This window comes from Pteropus medius, unplaced genomic scaffold, assembly GCF_902729225.1.
Source record: "Pteropus medius unplaced genomic scaffold, Ma_sr-lr_union100, whole genome shotgun sequence".
In the NCBI taxonomy this organism is placed as follows: domain Eukaryota; kingdom Metazoa; phylum Chordata; class Mammalia; order Chiroptera; family Pteropodidae; genus Pteropus; species Pteropus medius.
Window position 1 is genome coordinate 1,146,504 of NW_024344241.1, and position 6,000 is coordinate 1,152,503.

Genomic DNA, 6,000 nt, shown 5'->3' on the forward strand with positions numbered 1-6,000 from the left:
AAGATTAAGAACAAAAAATTTTGGGTAATCACATGTGAGGATATATGGTAGTGGCCCAAAGTCCAATTCTGTCTCGTTACATCATATGCAACAGCGGTCTCCAACCTTTTTGAAACCAGGGACTGGTGCTCCTGTGAGACTCTAATGCCCGATGATCTGAGATGGAGCTGAGGAGGTGATGCTAACTCTGGGGAGCAGCTGCAAATACAAATAAAGCTTCACTTGCTTGCCTGCTGCTTACATTCTGCCGTGCGGCCCGGTTCCTAAAAGGCCACTGACTGGTACCAGTTCATGGCCCCAGGAGGTTGGGGACCCCTGCAAGTCTACAAAGAATTTAAAAAGAGGAGATGCTCAATACAATTACAGTACTATAATGCCCATGAACCAAGTAACAATGAAGGAAGGGAGGGACACCATAAGTGCTTGTATCAACATGGGTGCCCTCTTGACAATCATGATCTAGCTAGAGCCACCACTGAATGACAAATCTTCCTTCAGAGATTGATGCTAAACCCTCTAAATGACAGCATCCCATGGAGAGATGATGTAGCCACTGGACGAAGGTTAATTATAGTGGAACTCCATCATCCTCACCAGAATTAATAGTGGCTCTGGATATGGGATTGCCTTACTATCTGCAGACTTACAAAATGCCTGATTTCCTAATATGTTACCTCTTGCAATACTGTCTTAAATAAAAGTATCCATTATTAAGGAAGTGCATTACTAGCCATTACACAGTATCCTTTGGCCCCTCCATATAATGCATCACTTGAAAGCAACTAGTCTAATAGAATCGTGAAATGGCTAACTAAAGGCTTACCTAAGATGTCTGCTTAGGAACTAGACTCTGGGGTTTGGGTGTTGGGCTCCAGGATGGGGTACCCATGTGGAGCCCACAGCTGATATATTGTGCTGATTGCTATAACATATGGGCCCTGGAACCAAAAAGTTCCAGCTGCTGCTCACCTCTTGCTGTGTGGCCCAGTTCCTAACAGGTGGTCCCAGTCCGTGGCCTGGTTTTGGAGTCCCCTGGTGCAAGGGATGAGACCCACCTATTACATGAGCCACTGCTGTAGAAACCAGCTTTCTACAGGTATAATCTGGCAGCATCTTGCCTCAGCTGAACAGTGTCCCAGCTTTCTACTTTGGGGCTACTCTGAAGCCAGAGTGGGAAATATTTATGAAAACCTGCTCCACATTCACACATGTGAATCTTGGAGGCATGAGGGTGTTAATACACCATGGAGATTCTTAGCAATAGGGGATAGGAGGTAGTGAATAAATGCTCCTCACTCAGTCCTCAGGAGGCATGTTCTATATAAGCTCTTCAGAAGGTCCTGATGAGTTTGAGGACAGTTGTCTACACAGCATAACCATTTAGGTAACTTTTTTTAATGTTGGTTTTATTACTATTCAGGTATACTGAGAACAACAGTTCAGAGATGACTGCCACTGAAAAAAAAAAAAAAAAAAAGTTATAGCTCCTATGCCATACAGGCCCACCCAGGCGAGCACCAGGACCAGGCAGGAGCCAAGGAGCAGGGAAAATGTCGGCAAGAGCCTTTATTGAGATTTTGTGGGAAGGAATGGCAAAGAGGGGTAAGCAGGCTAAGCATCTTTAGTATTGGCTAGTTTGAGTAATTTCAGCAGGTTTCAGGATGTAGTGGCTGTAGGGTGTAATTGTCTGATACCTGGCCCTGGGATGATTAGGGCGGGGGAATAGTGGCATAGAGTTTAACAGTCTGATAAGGGAGGAAGCTGAGGATGTGAGTAATTTGCATGTGAAAAGCATGCTCCCAGGAAAGTCATGTAAATCTCTAGAAATTGTCTAACCTTGTGAGAGACAGTCCCTGCAGAGTCAACAAGGCCCAGATGCCAAAGCATCAGAAACACAGAAAATAAAAAAACATGGTTAACACACCCTTGCATTTGATTTCCTCCTTCCTTCCTTGTTTCACTCCTTTCAGGTTTCACTCTTATCCCTTGGTCATTTTACAAATACCTTTACACAGACCTCTAGTCTTATGCATTAATGTCATAAAGGGACGGGGGATAGTGAAGAGGGCAAGGAGTAAGTGGTGGAGGAAACTAGGCTGGGAAAAATTCTTTCTAACCCGCTGATTTAGCTTTAGGTTTTATTGAAATATCTCAGATTTTGGCCCTATGACTATTCAAAAGATTCAATGTCCATGACATTATAGTTTGCATGTTGCATTTCTAAAGAGAAATGATTTGTGAGAGTAAAGATGCTATATTAAAAAAAAAAAAAAAGGCTATGGCCATGCCACCCTGAACATGCCCAGTCTCGTCTAATCTTGGAAGCTAAGCAGGGTCGGGCCTGATTAGCAGTTGAATGGGAGACTACTTGGGAATACCAGGTGCTATAGGCATTAAAAACAAAAACAAAAACAAAAAAAACAGACTGGTCTGGAAGATGGTTGAAAGAGTTGTGTTTTTTGTTAATTAAAAAAAAATTTATAATGAACATGGATGGGCAACTGCAACCTCTCTTGATTACTGGTAATGTTAAATTTAAAGGCTGTATTTTACATCATAAGGAAAATGGGAGCTAAATCAGATGTGGAGTTTGGGTAAAGAAGAAGAAGCATGGAAGACAATAATGAAGATTGTAATCAAGTAAATCAGGCATTCTCCCAAGAACTGTGTCATTTGTTTACATCAAGACCCAGAGGAATTGCTCTGGTAGTTGGGCATTAAGGACGTCTGTGGGCATAAATGAATGTTATTCCATTCTTAATTCTCCTTCCTCAGAACCCTATGATGGCAATCCCAGTGTGACAAGAAGAAAGCAATCTCCATTTTATACTGCCCGAAGGTGGGGGATTGTAAAAATCAGGGCTCCCTCTTCTCCCTGGAGTACAGATTGGTTTTCCATCTTCCCAGCACATATCTTTTCAGGCAGACTCCTGTAGCATTTTCATAGACTGATCTGGACAATGGAAAGCAATAAAAGATTGTCTTTAAGAAGCTCATTATGTGACATTTTTTTTTAAATTAGAATTTATAGGATTAAATAATTTTAGAATTTAATTCTAAGATTTAAAAATTAAATATAAAGAAATGTTAAATTATTCTGCTGGCTTAAATGAACAGGGAGAAAATAAAGATCTACACTAGATTAACTACCCTGTATTTCAAAATGGGAAATTCTTTGGCACGAGTCATAAATTTTCACTTTTCTGAGATTTCTTTGTTTACTCTCTTAAGGTTCTGAATTTGAAAATCCAAATACATCAGGGACTAAATTATTTTGAAATTACCCTGAATACCAGATTAGTGAGATTATCTATAAATAACTGAGATAACGTAATGCAGAAGGTAACTAATGACCTGTAAATGCAGGTTCCTCTACAACTCTCCCTTCAGGGAGTAGCTAATGTTTCTTGAATGGCTTCTGTGGGAACTGGATGGTTCAAAGGAATTGGTAATAAGAGATGATACAGTGATTTTGCCATTATATCCTGACTTGAACAACATATAAACAAGCCATCTTTCTAAACAAATATATTCATAAAGACTCAAGAAATGTACCAAATGCTGAAAACAGCCCAGAAATCTGTACTTCTAAGCAGATTTCTCAGGCTTACTTGTCAGAATTCATTTTGCAGAGCAGACAGAATAATTTCTTTTTATTTTTTTCTATAGCAATAGGCTATGCTATCACTCTAGTGTAAAACTTCCATCTCAAACAAAAGTTAATAAGAAGTTCTTTCTTCATTTGCACCTATTCCAATTGGCTTTTACATAGACAATCAAGTAATTTAGGAACTAACAGAGAGAATGGAAGACGGGAGAATTTACTATAAGGTGCAATGCTATAAGATAACCACAAGAGGAAAAAAAATAGAGTTGCAAGGGAAAAAAATAGAGTTGCAAGGGAACTTATTTAATGCCCAATTCTTCATTTGTTAGATGTCAAAATGAAACAGAAATGGTTTAAGTTGACTTGTTCCAGGTGAAGCACTTAAGAAATAGCAGAGGTTCAGGTCTTACCCCCTTGCCTGTTGAATCCTCTTTCCTCTATACCATTGCCTCCCCTCAAAAGGCATTGGGAAATAAGCCATAGAATCTTGCTGCAAATTACTGAGACATGGGATGCACTAATAACAGACAGATCACTCACTACAAAGCAGGTAGTGACTGAAGTTTTCTTTAAAAATGGGTCAAGGTGGACTCATTATTTGCACCCATTAGTATATGACACTAATGAAGAAGACAAGGAATATCACTCTCTCGATACTTTTTATTTTATCCAACACTAAGCAGAAAAGCAAATGAGGAAAAAAGGAAAATAGCAATTCTAGCTTATAATTTGATCATACTTGTTAAACAAACTAGCTACTGTGACATTTTATAATTGCGGAATTTTCAGAGACATATCTGAAAATATCACCAGATAGGTAAATAGTATCTGTGAATGCAAACCAAAGGGCAATGTCAATGTGTGTAAATAGGAGAAAACAGCTATTACTGTTTCAAAGAAAAGGTCCAGGAATTATTCACAGTCCTGTGTAATGGAAAGAATGTTGCTTTGGGAATCAGATAGGCCTTGAGCCACTACCTTTCACCCACTATACTCCTCAATACTTTGCCTTAAGCAGTCTCAGGTATAGCATAGGGCTAATAAACACCAGTCTACTCGTCGCCAGGATTAAATGTGATAATATATTTAAAGTCAGTACATAAAATAAATGCTCAATAAATTACAATGATAATCATTTTCACATTTTGCTAAGAAAAACAATCAAATCGGTATAAAGAATAGTTTATTTCTATGAACCTATCATTCAGCTTCAGTAATTAAAACTTAAGGTCAATCTTGTTTCATCTATACACGCATCCACTTCCACTCCCTGTAATACTTGGAAGCAAATCCTAGATGTTATTTTTCATCTTTAAATAGTTCAATATATATCTTTAAAAGTTAATGATTCTATTATAATACAACCATAAACCATATTGCATCCCCCAGGTAGTAATAATTATTAATATTACCTAATAGCGAGTCAACATTCAAATTGTCAAATTGTCTTATGTGTTTTCCCCCCGACTTATTTGAATCAGGATCCAGTAAGATTGGTTGATATGTGATCACCATGATGATGATAAAGGTTGCTGGCACCAAATAGTATAATTTTGGAATGGAAATCACATCCATATGTAATGCTAGCCATTGCTACAGAGGTTTAAAGAGAGTGCAGGAATGTAATATATGACTCACAGGTCAGGCCAAATTTTTTCTCTCTCTTCTACTCATATCAAGGGGATGATGAACTTCATTGAACTGGCAAAAGCCCCCCTTATGATACCTGTGCCAGTCATGATGTTCTTTATCTTCATTTGCTTTGTGAACAGGCAGTACGAGGTCACAAAGCCATAGGAGATCTGAGAGAGGTCTGTATAAGAACAATAGAGGTGTGAGTCAGAGGTTTGGTGATGCTGGCACTTTGAGAGCCTGCTGGTTTATTTTGATGTTCATATATTTGGTGTCTAAATGTGGTAGCACCACCTCTTCTTGTATCACTGTACTCAGCAACAATTGAGTTCCTACTAATAACATTTTACGAAGTCTAAATTTCTCTAGAGACATAATTATGGATAAAAAGCAGCTAAACAAGAAAATGAACCATGTCCTGGTATGGGATTTGGGGAGCAGAATAATACAGTGGGCTAGTAGCTGGAAATTAAGTCAGAGTGAGAGAACTGGGGAGATGATAAGTAAACTCATAGGCTTGCAATCAGTAAATATTGTAGAGATGGCCTCTTTTCTCTTTCCCTCATTACTCTATAAGTAAAAATAAACTACTTATAAATAATAATGATATCCTCATAATTAATTTCAGTCCCTCTGTGTGCATATGTAATATATATATAATATAAACTTTTCATATATATTTTTTTTTTCTTATTTTCAACTGGAGGTGAGTGAGGTTATATACAAAAAGATGACAGGGTATCCTTCAGCTGTTGCAGCTC

At 38.3% G+C, this 6,000-nt stretch overlaps 1 pseudogene; it reads left to right on the plus strand.

The window, feature by feature from the left end:
- The first annotated feature begins 2,274 nt into the window (after nt 1-2,274).
- On the plus strand, nt 2,275-2,393 carry LOC120607786 (uncharacterized; annotated as a pseudogene).
- The last annotated feature ends 3,607 nt before the right edge of the window (nt 2,394-6,000 follow it).